Below are 19,322 nucleotides of genomic sequence, written 5' to 3'. Positions count from 1 at the left end.
CTTAGTGTAGGGTTCCGAAAATTTTCAAAGTATCGATACTACTCTGGTATCGACATTAAACTTTCTAATATGGATCATCGGTTTAAATGCCCATATTTGTTTTGTAGATAGTACAAAAGTTATTGAAAATATCGATACTACTCGGGTATCGATACTTTTTGGTGATCACTAAATTTGTTTTTAAGCCATTCATTTTGTTTAATGGCGTCCAGTCATCGTTTGTCACCCTTGCAGTAGAAATCGTTTTACGTACTCCTATAAACTTACAACGTTGGACTACCATGGCGTCTCCGAAGCCCATTGTTTGAAGAGTTAAGTGAAGTGCAAGTGTTGGACTCAAATTAGCCGCTTGTCACGGCCTCCTCTTCTGCGCCGATCCTTGACGAACCGGTTGCTGGTCCTAGTGGGCTGACTAGTCCTGGCGAGGAATTTGCTGCGATGCCCAGACTTACTAGGTCATCTGGCAGAAGGCTTAATCCTTACTCGGATGAGTTAAAGTAAGTTTTGATTTATGTTATTTCAGGTCAGGTTATAAAATAATAAATCATTAGTAAAAAAAAAAAAATTGCTTACTGGAATTTTGAAAAAGTTGGATTGCATAAGGTCTGTTGTGGATTTTAAAATGAAATTTATAGCTGAAAATATTTTTTTCATTGTTTGTAACTTTCTGTATTATCCTGTACTTTTTTAATATCAAAAAAGTACCCAAAACCGAATCAGAGCACCCCACTATCCACATGGTCTTGTCTGCCCTACCCCTAGAGTATATATAAAAGCTCCGAAGTAGCCGTCAACCCCCTCCCCGCCCCTCTAAAACCTCAAATATCGACGGTCCATATTGGAAAGATTAACCGATCTACTTACTTCAGAGGCCCATTCTCGGACGGAAGAGGGAACCTATGCAAGGATAAGGAAGAATCTTCTTTTGATGGTATACCGCATTTTGAGTATTTTCCCTACCATGTTTTGGCAAAGTACAACACAAAATCGTCAATATGACTTACCTGTAAGTGAAGTTTTATTATACATTGAGCTTTGAGACTTTAATACTACCCTCAGTTTTCATTTGATTGAAATTGTAACTACACGTGTGTAAATCCAGTTGTAATGTAGCATTTACCTTACTATTCCAGATGTATCCTCGAACGAAGGCGTACATAACCAAAAGCGTCGCGTAACAGGTAACGCACGGCCGCCGCCCTAACGACCACTTGTCGCTGGATGAGACAATGAACTGCTGCAGGTATCGGGAGAAGATCCATCAAAGTCTAATACTCCAGGTGAAGACATACAGTTTGATCTTGCAGTAAGCTTACACTTTACAACTTTTATCTAAGTATTCTAATCAATGCACCCAATTTGAACCCAGAGGAAAAGACCGCAATCTCAAACAGGATTAATATAGGACGCAGGTTTCAAATGAAACCAAATGCTACAGCTACTTCTTGTTTAGCAGAGGCCACTCACAGTGTTCTTGTCTGCGGAAACAAGAAATATGTACCTATTAAAATTACTTATGGATGCGGATTCCAATGTGACACACAATACCAAGACTCAGTCACACGACACAACTTTATTCTATATAGCCTTAAAAGATCTAAAAGAACAACTTCAAGGAACATAGGTATACAAGTACCTATTCAGTAAGCGATTAGTTGACTACAAGCTCGCATCAAAATCAGAAAAGGACAAAGAAGGTCAAAAAGAATTTAATCATAGGCAAAAGGGGAATCCAGGATGAAGGAGCTTGCTCACAGCCTACTATAGGCAGTCGCGTCCAGCGCCGCGCGCGCCACCTCGCGCTCACTGGTAGTTTATCAAAGAATGTTATTCACTTATTACATTGTGATACAACTCTATTATCGTGGATAAAAGGTTATAAAATACCTTTTTCTTGGTCAGCGATGTTCCTAAAAGTAAACTATATTCAGAGACTGAACAAAGCAAATTCGAACAATCTATAAATTACAACAAAAACACTCCCGCACAAGGCGTTAACCGACAGATAACCGTTTGGCACCGTTAGGTGGCTATCTGAGGGCCGCAGGTAAACCCGCGTTCATAAATTGAAGCGAAGCGACCAATGAGAGGGCGGCAGGCAGCAAGGCAGCGATCGGACTGACCAATGAGAGGGCAGCAGGCAGCAAGGCAGCGGTCGGACAGCGCGTGCGCACTGGCAAGCGGCGATGACTCACACGGAGCGAGCGAGATGGCACTACAGCACTGATGACTCACACGGAGAGAGCACTGGAGCAGACATCCGCACGGGTCGGCGGTCGGAAGCGAAAGTGGCCCCTGCGCATGTGTCACAACCTCTTTTATAATCACAACTCCCTCCTCCGACTCGACCATCCCACTTCGGGAAAATGGTCGAGTCAATTCGTAACAACTCGTAAACAACCGAACGAGTCAAATGAGTAACTATTGCACATGCGCACTTGTAGCAAGATTCTTAAGAATATGTTTCATAAAAATGTATAGAATTTAGAATAATTAAATTAATATTAGAAGCTAACACAAGAAATATTAAGTTTATGTCCTCCAGCTACACTGAATGTTTACAAAATATTCAGGACGCTAGAACACTTCTTGAAGCTAAAGGATTTATTGTAAATACTGAAAAGAGTAATGAAATTCTTGTAAATTCTTGGGTATATAATAAAATGTAGAACTTAAATCTGTTAATATGATAATAATAAACAAATTTTTCAAAATCTCGCACAATTAGATGGCTTACGTGCCTACCTCTGCCTGTCCAGCAGCAGAATATGGCTGGTTTTACACGAAGGGTCTAGAGAGTAAATATTTTAACCATCGATAGTTTTACCGGACTTACAATGGTATCGTGCGTCAGACCAACCTATAAATTAAATTAAATCGGTTGACTTTTGTTAAGAAATGTATAGTGATTCAATTCAATTTCCTCATCTTACTAAAATTACTAAAGAACTTTGGCGATGGGGCGAAGGCTTACACGGTTTCCTGGTCAATTTATTTAATGGCTTTCCATCGTTTGCTATCATATTTAAAACGTTAGGAAAAATTATTAACGGCAATGAGTTTGGCATCATATTTGTTTTCCTGTGGACTACTCGAACGTGGTGACCGCTTTTCAGAAGGCTCTTAGTTTCGGGAACCATAATTTTCTAACCTAATGAAACTTATCTCTCATTCCAGCAACCGATAAGAGTGCCTTTGTCATCAGTGTCATCTATAATATAAAAAATGAATCGCAGAATGTGTAGGTAAGCGCATAACTATACAAAGCCTGAACCAATTGTACCAGTTCTGTTTTTTTAATGTTCGTTGAAGTTGAAGTTGATGGTTTTAACATTTTCATTGGTTTACATTTATAACATTTGTTTATAACATTGGATTACATATTAGTAATATATAAGAGTATAATGAAATAAATTTTATATTATGTTATGTTTTATTTATTTTTCCTAATATTTCATTACATTACATGGTTATGATAAATAATAATTTAATTTTATAGGTAGATTAACGACATAACTTATTAAAATTTTAACTAACTTTCTTCTAAGAAAAATAAGTACTAGTATTTTATATGTACAAAAGGACATTTAAATACAACATGTTTGTTTCTGCTAGAATTAAGAAGAATATATTAATTTTCCAAAATAATAAATAAAGCTTGTTCTTTCAGTTACGTCTTGATTTCCTTCATTAACTTCTTGACTTGAAACTGTATCAAGTGTTGGAACTAAAACTTCTGCCGGTATATCTACAAATTATAATCCTTACAAATATTTTGCATAACAGCTGTGGCAATAACAATAGCTTGAACTTAAGCTAGTAATAAATACAATGTTAAAGCGACATTTCCATACTCCAAATTTTCCGAAAAAGACAAATATTTTAACCTTACATCATGTTTCATTTGGGTCACATATCTTGCAACTTTTTGACATAGTATAATTATTAATACTCTAAATTATACTATATATTTACCTCTCTATAGTATTCCTATTCTTAATGTGTACTTCATCATATCTCTGGTCAGTCAGAGAAATGGTGTTAATGAATAAGGTATATTTGAGTAAGCACTATTAACAACCATCCAGTGATTTCTCAGTAGACCTGTACGATATTAAGCTATAAACAAATATACCTGTTAATTTAGTTGGCACATTTATCAAGTTCTACCTTCTTATCAATAAATTTGAATTAACTTGTAGAACTGAGTTTACAAAAGTTGTTGCATCATGAGCGGCACCAGGCCATGGGGAACAACATTAATATATTTTATTTCTGCATCACACACAGCTTGTACATTTAAAGAGAAATATCCTTTTCAATTACAATATTATTCACCAATTACGTCACCTAAAGAAAATAATGCTGCTTAAAATTATTACAACTTCATACTATAATGTACAATGTTAAATAATATATAAATTACTTACATGATGATTGAATTCGTAAATGTGGCATAACAAAAAACCACAAATAAAATATTTAAATTTTTTTGGTTCAACAGTTTATGTGCATGATAAGTTATATAAGACAAAATTCGATGTTAAGTCATGGAAAGGTATTCTTGTGGGATACGAACCAAACGGTTATAAAGTTTGGAATCCTAAATGCGAAAAATTTATTACTGTCAGAGATGTCATAGTAGATGGGACAAATTACTTCAATCCAGGCCTGCGTTGCGACCTGAAGAGAATATAGTAAATTCTCATGATAATGTTAACATTGACAACATTTCAAAGTCAATAAAGTCTCAAAAAACTGACAGATATAAATCAGATACCTGTAAATCTGATGATTATGAAGTTCCTCAGAAAATTCGCAAAACTAACCATGACATCGTCGAATTTGAACAACCAAATGCACATTCTGATGATCTTTCAGTGGTCGTAAATAATGAGGACACAACCAGTTGTATTGAACCACGTAGGAGTGATAGGCTTAAAGTCGTCCCCCTATTTCTTATAAAGAAATCGATGATAACCTTATGTGTGCTAGTTCAATTTTGTGTAAAATACCAAATTCGTTTCAAGAGATTAAAACACGAGACGATAGAGTTCATTGGGAAGGTGCAATTAAATTCTCTATTTTTAAATAAAACATGGACTTTAGTACCACGGCCAGATAACAAAAATATTATAGATTGCAAATGGATGTTTAATATAAAAAATGATGAATTCGGAAAGCCTTTACGCTATAAAGCTCGACTCGTTGCTAGGGCTTTTAGCCAGGAATATCTCATAGACTATAATGAGACTTTTGCACCTGTTGCAAGAATAGCTAGTTTTAGATTTATTATTGCTTTTGCTAATCAATATAATTTACTTGTACATCACATGGACGTAAAAACTGCATTTCTAAATGGGGTACTACAGGAAGAAATATATATGAAAGTTCCAGAAGGGGTGTCTTGCAAAAATGGTTATGTGTGTAAATTAAATAAAGCATTATATGGGCTAAAGCAAGCCGCTAGATACTGGTTTGAAATTTTTGAACAGTCTCTTAGGCGGGAGGGTTTTCAGAATTCATCAGTAGATAGATGTATTTATATACTAAATAAAGGAGATATACAGAAAAATATATATGTGGTACTTTATGTTGATGATTTGGTAATAGTGAGTGCTAATGTAAATACAATAAACAGTTTTAAAATATATTTAATGAGTAAATTTAAAATGACAGATTTACATGAAATTAAATTATTTCTTGGAATTAAAATAACTCGTTGCGATGATATGATAATGTTAGATCAAAGTGCTTATATTAAAACAGTTTTAAATAAATTTTGCATGCAGGATTGCAACAAAAACCTGCAACTACTCCTATGGATAGTAAACTCAATTATGAAGCACTAAACTCAGAAAAAAATTACACTGCTCCATGTCGCAATTTAATTGGTTGTCTAATGTATATAATGTTATGTACTCGACCTGACTTAAGCACTAGCGTTAATATATTAAGTAGGTACACAAATTAAAATAATAAAAAATTGTGGCAATGCCTCAAAAAAGTGCTTAGATATTTAAAAGGCACAACTGATTTTAAATTATGTTATAAAAGGTGTGAATATAATAACATCTTAACTGGGTATGTGGACTCCGATTGGGGAGGTAATGATGTAAATGATAGAAAGAGTACAACCGGGTATATATTTAAATTGTTTGAACATTGTTCAATAACCTGGACAACAAAGAAACAATAGTCAGTAGCAGCCTCCTCCACAGCGGCTGAGTATATGGCCTTATATGAAGCCTTTATGGCTTAAATCTTTGGTAAGGAGTATTAATATTGATATATCCACTCCTATTGTAATATTTCATATATTCAAGGACAATAACAGCTGTATAAGCATAGCAAATAATCCGACTAATCATAAGCGGACAAAACATATAGATATTAAATATCATTTTTCTAGGGAACACATAGAGAAAAATGTAATAAAGCTAAAATACATTCCCACAGGTCAACAACCTGCAGATGCGTTAACAAAACCATTACCAGCGGTTACGTTTCATGAAATGAGGAGAAACATGGGTTTACAATTATAATATTTAATGAGTTGGCTATTATTTGTTATTAATTTAATTATTCTGTTATATTCATTGTGTTCTGATAATTATATGTAATGTATATAATGTATCGAATTTAAGATGATGAAATGATCTGATAAGGTTTTTCTGGGTTTTCCCTTATCCGAGCAACAAATGTTGGATCATTATTTTTGTATTTTCCCAGACTCGCTTGGAAGTTATATAGTTCTGTTTAGGCATTTGATTTGTACAAGAATTAATTTTTGAGGGGGCATGTTGATTTATTTGAGTAATATTGCAAAAATTAATCATTGTATTGACTTTTTCCTGTCATTTGAATGAGCGATCGAGCCGCCATCTTGTCGAGGCGCCAAATTGTCTTTACCTCACTCTGCTCCAGGTCATTTCTGTTTCATTCCAATGTGTATCGTGGTAGGAAGCAGACATATCACTTCCAAGTTAAACAGTAAATATATTTCTTTATTACGGATACTGTGTGTATAATTATCGTGCCCTAACAAGAATTACAACAGTTCTTAACTGATACCGCCGTTACTGCACACTCGCAATGTTCGCGAGTGTGTTGCAGGCCTTTTAAGAATTTTTAAACTTAAAAATTGTAATTTATAGTAAACTGAAATATTAAAAAGATTATTACTTATTACTGTTTCTCTTGGAACAGGTGGTAAACGAACAGATTGTCCGTGGACAATCTTAATGTCAAGTTCGCGAGTGCGTTGCCGGCCTATTAAGAATTTGTATGACTTATTTGAAGATAAATATTATAAATAGCAAAATATAGATGTACCTACTACTAGCGACATCTTGTACCAGAGTGTCATCAAATGTTGTCTATGAGATTCTTTACTTTTGTATTTAGAAAATAAAGTTCAGTTCTTTTCCGGTACTCGCTCAGTCACGTTGTTTTATTACAGGTTATGGGCCCAGGCCGCTCCTGGCTCATAAAAAGTACTTAGTTCTCGCGACAGTATAATTATTGATTATCAGGACATTATCGATAATAATAATTCGTGGCAGAATAGGACTAAGTGTGTTGAGTTGTGCAGATTTATTGTGTCGCGTCAGGCATCAGTAATGGCGTCCAGTTCGAACTATCACATTAGTGTGCCGAAACTGCAAGGGCGTGAAAATTACAGTGAATGGTGTTTCGCAGCAGAAAATTTCCTTGTCTTAGAGGGAATGGTTGGGTGTATCAAACCTGAGCCCAACGTTGCTCCAGCAGCTGCAGACGATGCGAGAACAAAAGCGAAGTTGATTCTAACAATTGACCCGGCTCTTTATGTTCATATAAAGAATGTAGCAACATCGAAAGAATTGTGGGATAAATTGAAGATGTTATTCGATGACTCGGGATTTACAAGAAAAATAAGTCTTCTGAGGAATTTAATTTCTATTCGATTAGAAAATTGCACTTCGATGACGTCATATGTAACACAAATTGTTGAAGCTGGTCAGAAATTACAAGGTACGGGTTTTGGCATAAGTGATGAGTGGATCGGATCTATCATGTTGGCTGGATTATCTGAAAAATATATGCCCATGATAATGGCAATCGAGCATTCGGGCATGATAATCACAACCGACGCCATTAAAGGGAAATTGATGGACATTGAACCGGAAGACAGTGATGCCAACAATGCGTTTGCTTGTTTCCGCAAGAATCAAAAATCAAAGAGTGTAAAGAGTACACAGTCTATGTACAAGAAAGATGGTGAGAATGGGCTTAAAGGTCTCGTTACCAGGCCATAAAATTATTAAAAAAAAAAAAAAAAAAAATGGTGAGAATGAACGAATGTCGACATCTGTCAAAGAAAAACAACACGTCAAATGTTATAATTGTAAACAACATGGCCACTACCGTAATCAATGCACTTATAAAGATAAATCTTATAAGAATTCTGAAAATAAATCGTCAAAAACAAGTAATGCATTCAGTGCCGTGTTTTTTAGCAGAATATTTGACAAGAGTGACTGTAATGTCGACTCTGGGTCAAGTTCGCATTTGACAAGCAATAAAGATTGGATGGTCGACGAATGTTATTCTGGGTTCACCAAGGAAATCATGGTTGCTAACCAGAATAAAATCCCAGTGTTGTGTTGTGGAAAAGTAAACATAACAACATCAACTGAAGGATGTGACTTTAACATAACTGTTGAAAAAGTGTTGTGTGTGCCCAAATTATCTACCAACTTATTGTCAGTAAGCCAACTGATAAGGCAGGGTAACAAGGTGTATTTTACAAGCGATGGATGCGAGATATTTAATAAACAGGACACTCTAGTAGCGACTGCATCACTTATAAATGGAGTTTATAAACTAAATACTTCATCTTGTTTGGTGGCAGCAACAGCAGAGTCTCCAGAAGTTTGGCATTGTAGATTGGGACATGTCAACAGTGATAACATGAATAAAATGCAGGATGCTGTGGAGGGGGTCAAATTAACTGAGAAGGCCGACATCAACAAGTCCAACTGTATAGTGTGCTGTGAAGGAAAGCAAAGTCGGTTGCCCTTCGATAATAAAGGGAACAGGAGTACTAAGCTATTGGAAATAGTACACAGTGATATATGTGGCCCTATGGAGAATGTATCGCTAGGAGGATCAAGGTACTTTCTCATTTTTGTTGATGATCACAGCAGCATGACATATGTTTATTTTTTAAAAGGTAAAAATGAGACTTTACAATATTTTAAAGAATATAAAGCAAGAGTTGAGAATTCAACGTCAAATAAAATAAAAATACTTGTAAAATAAAAAGTGATAATGGCACAGAGTTCTGTAACAGAGATTTTGATAATTATTTGAAGAAACTGGGTATAATTCATCAAAGAACCAATCCCTATACTCCTGAGCAAAACGGGCTTTGTGAATGTATGAATAGGACTCTGATCGAGAAAGCAAGATGCCTTTTATTTGATGCAAGATTAGGCAAGGAATTTTGGGCTGAAGCCATTAACACAGCAGTCTATTTACAAAATAGAATTGTAAAAGGTGGATTGAACCACTGTACACCGTACAAGTTGTGGACAGGAGGCAAACCCAACCTCAGTCATTTAAGGATTTTTGGTAGTACTGTCATGAGACATATACCCAAGGAGAGAAGACGTAAGTGGGACAAGAAATCAGAACAATGCATACTGGTTGGTTACCCTGAGGATGTCAAAGGGTATAGGTTATACAATCCTTCAACAAAGGCTATTATAACCAGTCGAGATGTTGTCTTCATAAATGAAAAGTTATCTCATCAAGAAAATATGATTGAAATGGAAGTGGTAGAAGACAAACCAGCAGAAAATAGTCCACATACATCTTCAGTGGGAGAGGTGTCAGACCATGATGGAGAGGATTCATTCATTTTAACGAATGACATGGATGAAACCTATGTACCAGAGGAGGAGTCCATGACATCTGAGGAAGAACAGCAACCAGAAACCACATCAAAGTCACAATGGGTGAGACAAAAACCAGAAAGGTTTGGATATATGTGCACAGAACAGTGTAATGAATATTTTAGTGATGAACTGACATTAGAAGAAGCACTAAGGGGACCAGAGAAGGAGCAATGGGAACAGGCAGTGAAAGAAGAGCTGAAAAGCTTTGAAGACAACAAAGCATGGGAAGTTGTTGATATTCCTGCAAGTGGCAATATAGTTAAGTGCAAGTGGGTTCTAAAAAAAAAGTGTCATAGTGAAAATAATGTCCGCTATCGAGCCAGACTTGTGGCTAAAGGGTGTAGTCAAAAATATGGTGTGGACTATAGTGAAACATTTTCTCCAGTAGTACGGCATACAACACTTAGGTTATTATTCGCATTATCAGTGCAGTTCAACCTAGAAGTAACACATCTTGATGTGAAAACTGCTTTCTTAAATGGAGATCTGTCTGAGACAATATATATGCAAAAGCCTTTAGGTTATGTCTGTCCAAATAATAAAGTTTTAAAATTGACCAAAGCTATATATGGTCTCAAACAGGCATCTCGTGCATGGCATAAGAAAGTGGATGGTTGCATGTTAGCTAATGGTTATATTAAGTCCCAAATAGAGTCATGTTTATATACAAAATTTGCTGGCAGCAGTAAAACCATCGTGACATTATATGTCGATGATTTCTTTGTATTCTCAAATGATAGAAATGAAACTAGTAATCTTAAGGATATGTTGAATAAGATTTTTGTATTAAAAGACTTGGGAATTGTAAAGGAATGTCTTGGCATGTCAGTTGTATTTGATAAACAAAATAATAATTGTACTGTGACTTTAAGTCAAGAAAAATATATTGATAGATTGTTGACTAAGTTCAATATAGTTGATTGTAACACTGTGAATACTCCAATGGAGGTCAACTTAAAATGTAAGAAGGAAAATGATTGTAGTAATCAAAATCCCTATCAGCAGCTTATCGGGAGCCTAATGTATTTGGTTGTGCTCACACGACCCGATATAGCTTATGCAGTGTCATATTTAAGTCAATTCAATAATTGTAATACTGAACAACAATGGGTTTATGCCAAAAGAATTTTAAGGTATTTGAAAGGGACAAAAGATTTAGGTTTAAAATATAGTAAGGGCAAAAATGCAAACATTGAAGGTTATGTTGATGCAGACTGGTGCAGTGATGTTAATGATAGGAAATCATATTCAGGAATTTGTTATACTTTGTCTGGGTCTGTTATATCTTGGAGTTGTAGTAAGCAAAAATGTATTACACTTTCTAGTACCGAATCTGAATATGTATCCATATCAGAAGCCTGCAAAGAGGCAGTTTATTTGAGAAATTTACAATTTGAACTTACTAAAAGTATGTATAAGATCATTTTATATAATGATAGTATGAGCGCACAGAAATTGTTGTTAAACCCTGTATTCCATAATAAAACGAAGCGTATTGATGTCAGATATCATTATTGTAGAGAATTAATTAATGAAAACATTATAAGTGTTAATTATCTATGTACATCAAATATGCCTGCAGATTTGTTTACAAAAAGTCTCGCTGCTGTAAAACATTATAAACATTTGAATACTTTAGGTATTGTTAAAGTGTAATTGTTTCTTTTGTTTATATAGTATCTATATTTTGAGTGGGAGTATTATAAATAGCAAAATATAGATGTACCTACTACTAGCGACATCTTGTACCAGAGTGTCATCAAATGTTGTCTATGAGATTCTTTACTTTTGTCTTTAGAAAATAAAGTTCAGTTCTTTTCTGGTACTCGCTCAGTCACGTTGTTTTATTACAATAAATACAAATAAGAATATTATTTATTAGTATTTCTTATAGAACAGGTGTTAGCGGGCAGGAGCCTTATCTGATGTATTGAAATTTTAAGAAAATTTAAATACAAACAAGATACCAATTACTGTTTTTTTTGGAACAGGGGTAACGGACACGAGCCTTATATGTTTTTAACTGATACCGCCGTTAATGCACACTCTCAATGTTCGCGAGTGTGTTGCAGGCCTTTTAAGAATTTTTGAAATTAAAAATTGTAATTTATAGAAAACGGAAATATTGACAAGATTATTACTGTTTTTCATGGAACAGGTGGTTAACGAACGGATTTTCCGTGGACAATCTCAATGTCAAGTTCGCGAGTGCGTTGCCGGCCTATTAAGAATTTGTATGACTTATTTGAAGTTAAATACAAACAAGAATATTATTTATTAGTATTTCTTATAGAACAGGTGTTAACGGGCAGGAGCCTTTTCTGATGTTAACTGATACCCCCGTTAACGTACACGGTTAATGTCGAAGGGTTCGTGAGTGTGTTGCCGGCCTTTTAAGAATTTTTATGACTTATGTATTGAAATTTTAAGAAAATTTAAATACAAACAAGATTATTACCAATTACTGTTTTTTATGGAATAGGTGGTAAACGAATAGATTGTCCATGGACAATCTCAATGTCAGCTTTGCGAGTGCGTTGCCGGCCTATTAAGAATTTTTATGACTTTGTTGAAGTTAAATACAAACAAGAATATTATTTATAAGTATTTTTTATAGAACTCAATGTTCGCGAGTGTGTTGCCGGCCTTTTAAGAATTTTTGAAATTAAAATTTAATTTATAGAAAACTGAAATATTAACAAGTGTTAGCGGTAGTTGATTTAGTTCTTAGGGTAGGAAATTAAACACTTCAATGATGACTTAATTCACTATAATTTACTTCACTGATTTTACGTGAACTGTATAACTTCAAACTTGTACGAAGAAAAGGCCCGTGCGCATGTGTCACAACCTCTTTTATCATCACAACTCCCTCCTCCGACGCGACCATCCCACTTCGCGAAAATGGTCGAGTCAATTCGTAACAACTCGTAAACAACCGAACGAATCAAATGAGTAACTATTGCACATTCGCACTTGTAGCAAGATTCTTAAGAATATGTTTTATAAAAGTGTTTAGAATTTAATTAAATTAATATTAGAAGCTAACAGTCGGCCTTTCCTGACAATGTTTGCGTCTCGCAAAAAAAAGAATGCTTTGTAACATACAACTCAAATTAGAAACGAAATTTTAACTTTAACTTTTGAATTACATCTATAACTACAGAGAGTTAAATTTAATACATTGTGACGTTACTAATTATTTATGTTCATTTATTAAGGAATATATGAATTTGTCTCGGTAGACATCCCTACTCATCGGCAAAGAAGACACAGGGTGTAGGCCGAGAGAAAAAGCCGGCGTAAAAAACTCTCGGTACTCTTTTAAAATATCAAGTCATCAATTTTATCAATAATTTACAATAGTCTTACTAACTAAATCTATTGTGACCTCTTCACATTCACAATAGTCTTACATAACCAAATCTATTGTGACCTCTTCACATTCACAATACTGTTACATAACCAAATCTCTTGTGACCTCTTAATATTCACAATAGTTTTACATAACCAAATCTATTGTGACCTCTTCACATTCACAATAGTGTTACATAACCAAATCTCTTGTGACCTCTTAATATTCACAATAGTTTTACATAACCAAATCTATTGTGACCTCTTCACATTCACAATACTGTTACATAACCAAATCTCTTGTGACCTCTTAATATTCACAATAGTTTTACATAACCAAATCTATTGTGACCTCTTCACATTCACAATACTGTTACATAACCAAATCTCTTGTGACCTCTTAATATTCACAATAGTTTTACATAACCAAATCTATTGTGACCTCTTCACATTCACAATACTGTTACATAACCAAATCTCTTGTGACCTCTTAATATTCACAATAGTTTTACATAACCAAATCTATTGTGACCTCTTCACATTCACAATAGTGTTACATAACCAAATCTCTTGTGACCTCTTTACATTCACAATAGTCTTACATAACCAAATCTATTGTGACCTCTTAATATTCACAATAGTTTTACATAACCAAATCTCTTGTGACCTCTTTACATTCACAATAGTCTTACATAACCAAATCTCTTGTGACCTCTTAATATTCACAATAGTCTTACATAACCAAATCTCTTGTGACCTCTTCACATTCACAATAGTCTTACATAACCAAATCTATTGTGACCTCTTCACATTCACAATAGTCTTACATAACCAAATCTATTGTGACCTCTTCATAGTCACAATAGTGTTACATAATCAAATCTATTGTGACCTCTTCACATTCACAATAGTTTTAAATAACAAAATCTGCTGTAACCTCTTCATATTCACAGCAGATTCACAATAAAGTTTACATAACTAAATCTATTGTGACCTCTTCACATTCACAATAGTTTTAAATAACAAAATCTGCTGTAACCTCTTCATATTCACAGCAGATTCACAATAAAGTTTACATAACCAAATCTATTGTGACCTCTTCACATTCACAATACTGTTACATAACCAAATCTCTTGTGACCTCTTAATATTCACAATAGTTTTAAATAACAAAATCTGCTGTAACCTCTTCATATTCACAGCAGATTCACAATAAAGTTTACATAACCAAATCTATTGTGACCTCTTCACATTCACAATACTGTTACATAACCAAATCTCTTGTGACCTCTTCACATTCACAATAGTTTTAAATAACAAAATCTGCTGTAACCTCTTCATATTCACAGCAGATTCACAATAAAGTTTACATAACTAAATCTATTGTGATCCCTTTATGATCCTTTATACAAAAGTGATTTTATCATGTAAAATTGATATTCTAGTCTCGTGTTCAAAACATAAATTTAACAAAAATATATATTAAAATCATAAAAAAAATCTTATCGTAAGCACAACAATTACTTGAAGCACTTTCATTTCTCACAAAATACCTAATTATATGAATAACACCAACTACTACTACAACCCTACTTGTTCTCAGTATTATGTTTCAACAACATATTTCAATTCACTCAAAACTTACTTATTATATTCAGCCATCGCTTTTATTAGGATACTATTACTTCTGGAGATGACGTAAATTTGACATTACTTTATCAAATAATTTGTCAAATACAAACTCATTGGTAACCGATCAAATTGATACAATAATTTCCTTACATTCAATTTCATTACAATATCTTATCAATTCTGTTGAACGATATTTTTATCATCAGACACAAATAAAAGTATTTCATATCCACTACTAAGACAAATAATAAAAAGAAAACTATTGTTAGTGTAAGTCAAGTATTGATTATGCACAGGGAATATATATATGTAGAAAAGTCATATGTAATTTTACTATAAACATACTAGTTTTAATATAAAAATTATAACAGTCTTAACAAGCAAGCTAAATTGTCGACATGAAATAACATCAAAGTTTTAGATTTGTTACTTAAATTGAGACTTTTTTCCGTTCCGATTCCGGTATATGCTGTGCCAAAACGCAATTTTGTTGTCATTTGTAATATAATAAACCCAAAGTGAATTACAGTCAAATACGACCCCCACAAAAAACAAGCCATGAACGACTAGGCTCTGCTGAATGTTAACATACTGCAGAGTCCAATTCATCTGAAGTAAATCAAGTTTGTTTATCAGCAGTGCCAACTTTAAGTGCTGGGAGCAATATGTATGTAAAATTAGACTTCGTTTACTAATTTCCCATTCATCACCTTTGCAACCCTTGCTCACTCAAAACCACAAATAGCATCAGCTTTCTAATAGTACCCTCTTGCAAGGTCCAGTGTAATGCAACACCCTTGACTGAAGTATTGTCCACTTATTAATTCGCGGTAGAGGGCAAAGTGCACAGCCTAAGACAGTAGGACAGTGCACAAATTACCAGGCCATCAGTTCTGGTTTTTTTTTTTGGTTTTTGTTTTACCGTTCCCAGTTTGATCTTCTTTCAGGCCGTATTACGGGTAAAAACCTGTCGCTTAGCTCTATCTTAATTTCTGTACATGTTTTAAAACCAATCGCTAAACTTATTTGTAGAACCCAGCTACAAATAAGTATCTATATTTTCATTCCATTTCCTTATTAATGTTAATCTTTAATTGGATTTACAAATGAACGACTATTCAACGGTCAATAGTAATAGCGATTCCACTGTTATCATTATCACTTCATTCATATTGACGTTTTTCTACTTTATGGACGTGTAATAACAAGTTCTATTAACGGTTGCCAATAATGAAAATAACTCCTCTTAACTTTCAAAACCAGAAAAATCTTTGAGACACTTAAAATATTTTCATTTTCCTTTCGAGGTTCTAGACATCAACTTTGATCGGAATCTTTCTTCAAAGGAACGTTACATTTGACCAATCGATTTTAAGAAATATGTTGTATCGCCACGGATTTAAATTTGTAGCCTCTTCGTGAGATATACGTAAACAATAATTTAGACCGTACACCGATGCTATTTTGCGTGTATGAAAATAATCGTGATATGCGTATGTCGTATAATGTCGTAGAGTCGTAATTCTTTCACATTCTTTGACAAATTGTCATAATTTTGTCCGGATTGAATTCTGGGACCAAGATCATATTTTAAAACTTCTAACTTCAATCTGTTATATTGTTTAAAATTTAATTTAAATAGAAAATCTTAACAATAAATATTAGTTTCCATCTATACTTGCCGAAATAACAATTTCTCATCCACAAGACTTAAAAATCTTAATCGAAGTTCACACTTTCTACAGTCTAACCCATTGCAACAACTTAAATAGATTCTACCTTCATTTTGTTTAATAAACAATAAAATTAATAAATATCTAATGACAAACTACTTAACCAATTTTGTTTTGACACTGGAAGGACTAGCTAGCGTTTAAGATACAGGCTAGGCCTAGTTTAAACGATAGTGCTCATAGAAGTATATTATGTGTAAGGTTAACCAAAATGAATATTGTAGCTCAACGTTTCGTCGCATATTGTATGTTTACAACCTTTAAAATGTAAGTACAAAGTGTAATGTTTTTTTTGTCTAATAAAGTAATTGTAATATTTAAAAAAAAATGAATCAGCCGTTTGCTGTATTTTCACGGCTTGCATTATTCATGCAATCGTCGTTCGCGTGCCTTACTTTTGTGGCTAAATGCTGGGACTGCGTAGTCCTGTGATGGTAGTGCCGTGAGGCAACGCCTGCGTAATTATTCGATCTACTGCGGCTTTTGTGGCAAGGTTAACTTACGACTGCCCCATAGTCTTGCTCCTACTGCATTGGGAAGCGAGCTGCTTTAGTCTTACCAATGAAATAACCATGAGGTTCGACTCCTATATGTCTTGTCCTTAAAACCATTTCGTAACTCAGGACTAAAACCCTTGATTCTTTTTGCGTCTAGTCATACTACTGGAAACAAACGTTACACATAAGAAAAGCATTGTACATTACTACACCCGCCATCTGAATCTTAAAAGGATTGGCATCGATTCTAACAAAGATATTTTCTATTTAAATCAAAAAGCTTAATTTATATTCATATATATATATATATATATATATATATATATATACTTGAAACTATACTGTATTATGTTTCAATGTAATTTTCGTCTAACATAGTCATAATTTGATATTAATCTGACCTTGAAATTCTAAAAATGGTGAAAACTACTTACTGTTTAAAGTAGCTTATTATCCTAAGATTTTATAAAATTTGTAAAAAAAATTATAACAATTAATATTAAAAAGAAAACTATAAAAATATTTACCTCGCTTAAAAACCTCTAAAAATGGTTAAATTATTATTATACACAAAAGATATAAATAAATTACTTCTGTAATATAATAATAAACTGACTTAGGACTTCTAAAAATAATAAAATTATTATACATTTAATTAAAGTCAGTTTAAAAGAATCGTTAAAAACATTAATAAATTAAAATCAATTATTTCTGTAGAAAAAAAAAACTTTATAAAAATATTCAACTCACTTAAGAAGTTCTAAAAATTATTATTATAAAAAAAAATTAGAAGAAATAAGTCCTGTAAGATCCTTTTTATAATATTAAACTGACTTAGGACTTCTAAAATAATAAAAATATTATAGATTTAATTAAGCTAAATTTTAAAATAATGGTTAAAATTAATAATAAATTAAAATCCATTATTTCTGAAAAATAAAAAAAACTTTATAAAAATGAATTCACCCTTAGAATCTCTAAAAATTGTGAAAATTATAAAAAGATACGAATACTATAAAACAAGATTTGATTGTTTGCTTTTTGAATAGGCCCCGAAACTGGATGGATTGACAGGATCAATTAGAATTAGAACCCTACGTTATCTCGGATGAACATGGGCTAAATAATATTTTTCCAAATTACTATGGCATTCAGTTCACACCCAAGGCGTGAAAAATACTATATATTAGTTCACATAAAGCCTATATATCTAGCTAAATAAACGCTTCACTACCCTAGTAACCTCTTATAAATAAAGATTATAAACTTTCCTATATACTTATTAAATTTATTTCAACTTCATACAAATGGTAAGTATTGTAAAAATATATAATGTATAAAAATATCTAACAGCTGTTAAAAATAAAAAATAACGTAAAATGTTCTTAGCGTTAAAAGGAAATCGGACAATTCAAGATCATATCTACAATTAAACAAGAAATTGTACTAGTATATGACTTCTTTTCTTTCATATTTGTTAGGTAGGCATCAAGGCCTGCAGTTGGGAAGCTTTGATTTTTATCGATATAACTAATACGACAAGACAGGGCCGAGAGGTTATAATAGGAAAAGGTTTAGAAATCCTAAAACATAGCACAGTTCCACGCTTCCTACGCAATAGCACAGTCTTCCGTTAATAAAGGAACAGAACTTTATACCCGTAAGCTACTTTTTAATAGCATAACAAATGTATAGAGAAAACCTAAAATACGAAAATAATTTCCTTCCTTAATATACTTGTGTACCACAAAGAACGGTAGTAGTAGGGATTCCCGGCGACTGCCTCACGTCTAAGTTCCCCAAAAACGTAAAAATCATGGTTGGCCAAACCTAAAAAAAAAGGTTGTACTCTACCCCCACTAAACAGGCCGTGTGGAGTCGAATGCACTCACTCCTGAAGTGATAGCTCTAACCGTTCCAGAGATAGCTTTCCCAAAACCCTTGCTAATTACTTACTAATCACCACCTTATCAGCTACGAATGCGTCGTTATCTACTTTCCTACATTCACTAACCCGATCTATGGCTCTAAAAGAAAAATAGAATAAACTATGTCTAACCTAACCTAATCTACGGGTCTAAGCAAACAACAATAAACATACCTATCCTACATTAACACCATTATCTATAATAAAATTAGATGTAAGGGTTACATATTTAAATAAA

At 33.5% G+C, this 19,322-nt stretch overlaps 2 long non-coding RNA genes across 2 annotated transcripts; one reads left to right on the top strand and one right to left on the bottom strand.

Annotated features, from left to right (window-relative positions):
- Window positions 1–14: 14 nt before the first annotated feature.
- On the top strand, window positions 15–1,820 carry LOC123717822. Its single transcript, XR_006754879.1, has 3 exons — window positions 15–497; window positions 870–1,006; window positions 1,134–1,820. It is a non-coding gene; the product is annotated as an uncharacterized LOC123717822 (long non-coding RNA).
- Window positions 1,821–3,688: 1,868 nt separating this feature from the next.
- LOC123717890 lies at window positions 3,689–5,177 on the bottom strand. Its single transcript, XR_006754892.1, has 3 exons — window positions 4,431–5,177; window positions 3,976–4,350; window positions 3,689–3,748 (listed from the first exon to the last, which is right to left on the bottom strand). It is a non-coding gene; the product is annotated as an uncharacterized LOC123717890 (long non-coding RNA).
- Between the last annotated feature and the right edge of the window lie 14,145 nt (window positions 5,178–19,322).

This window comes from Pieris brassicae, chromosome 13, assembly GCF_905147105.1.
Source record: "Pieris brassicae chromosome 13, ilPieBrab1.1, whole genome shotgun sequence".
In the NCBI taxonomy this organism is placed as follows: domain Eukaryota; kingdom Metazoa; phylum Arthropoda; class Insecta; order Lepidoptera; family Pieridae; genus Pieris; species Pieris brassicae.
The sequence above is the reverse complement of the archived record's forward strand: the minus strand, read 5'-3'. Positions and strand labels throughout refer to the sequence as shown.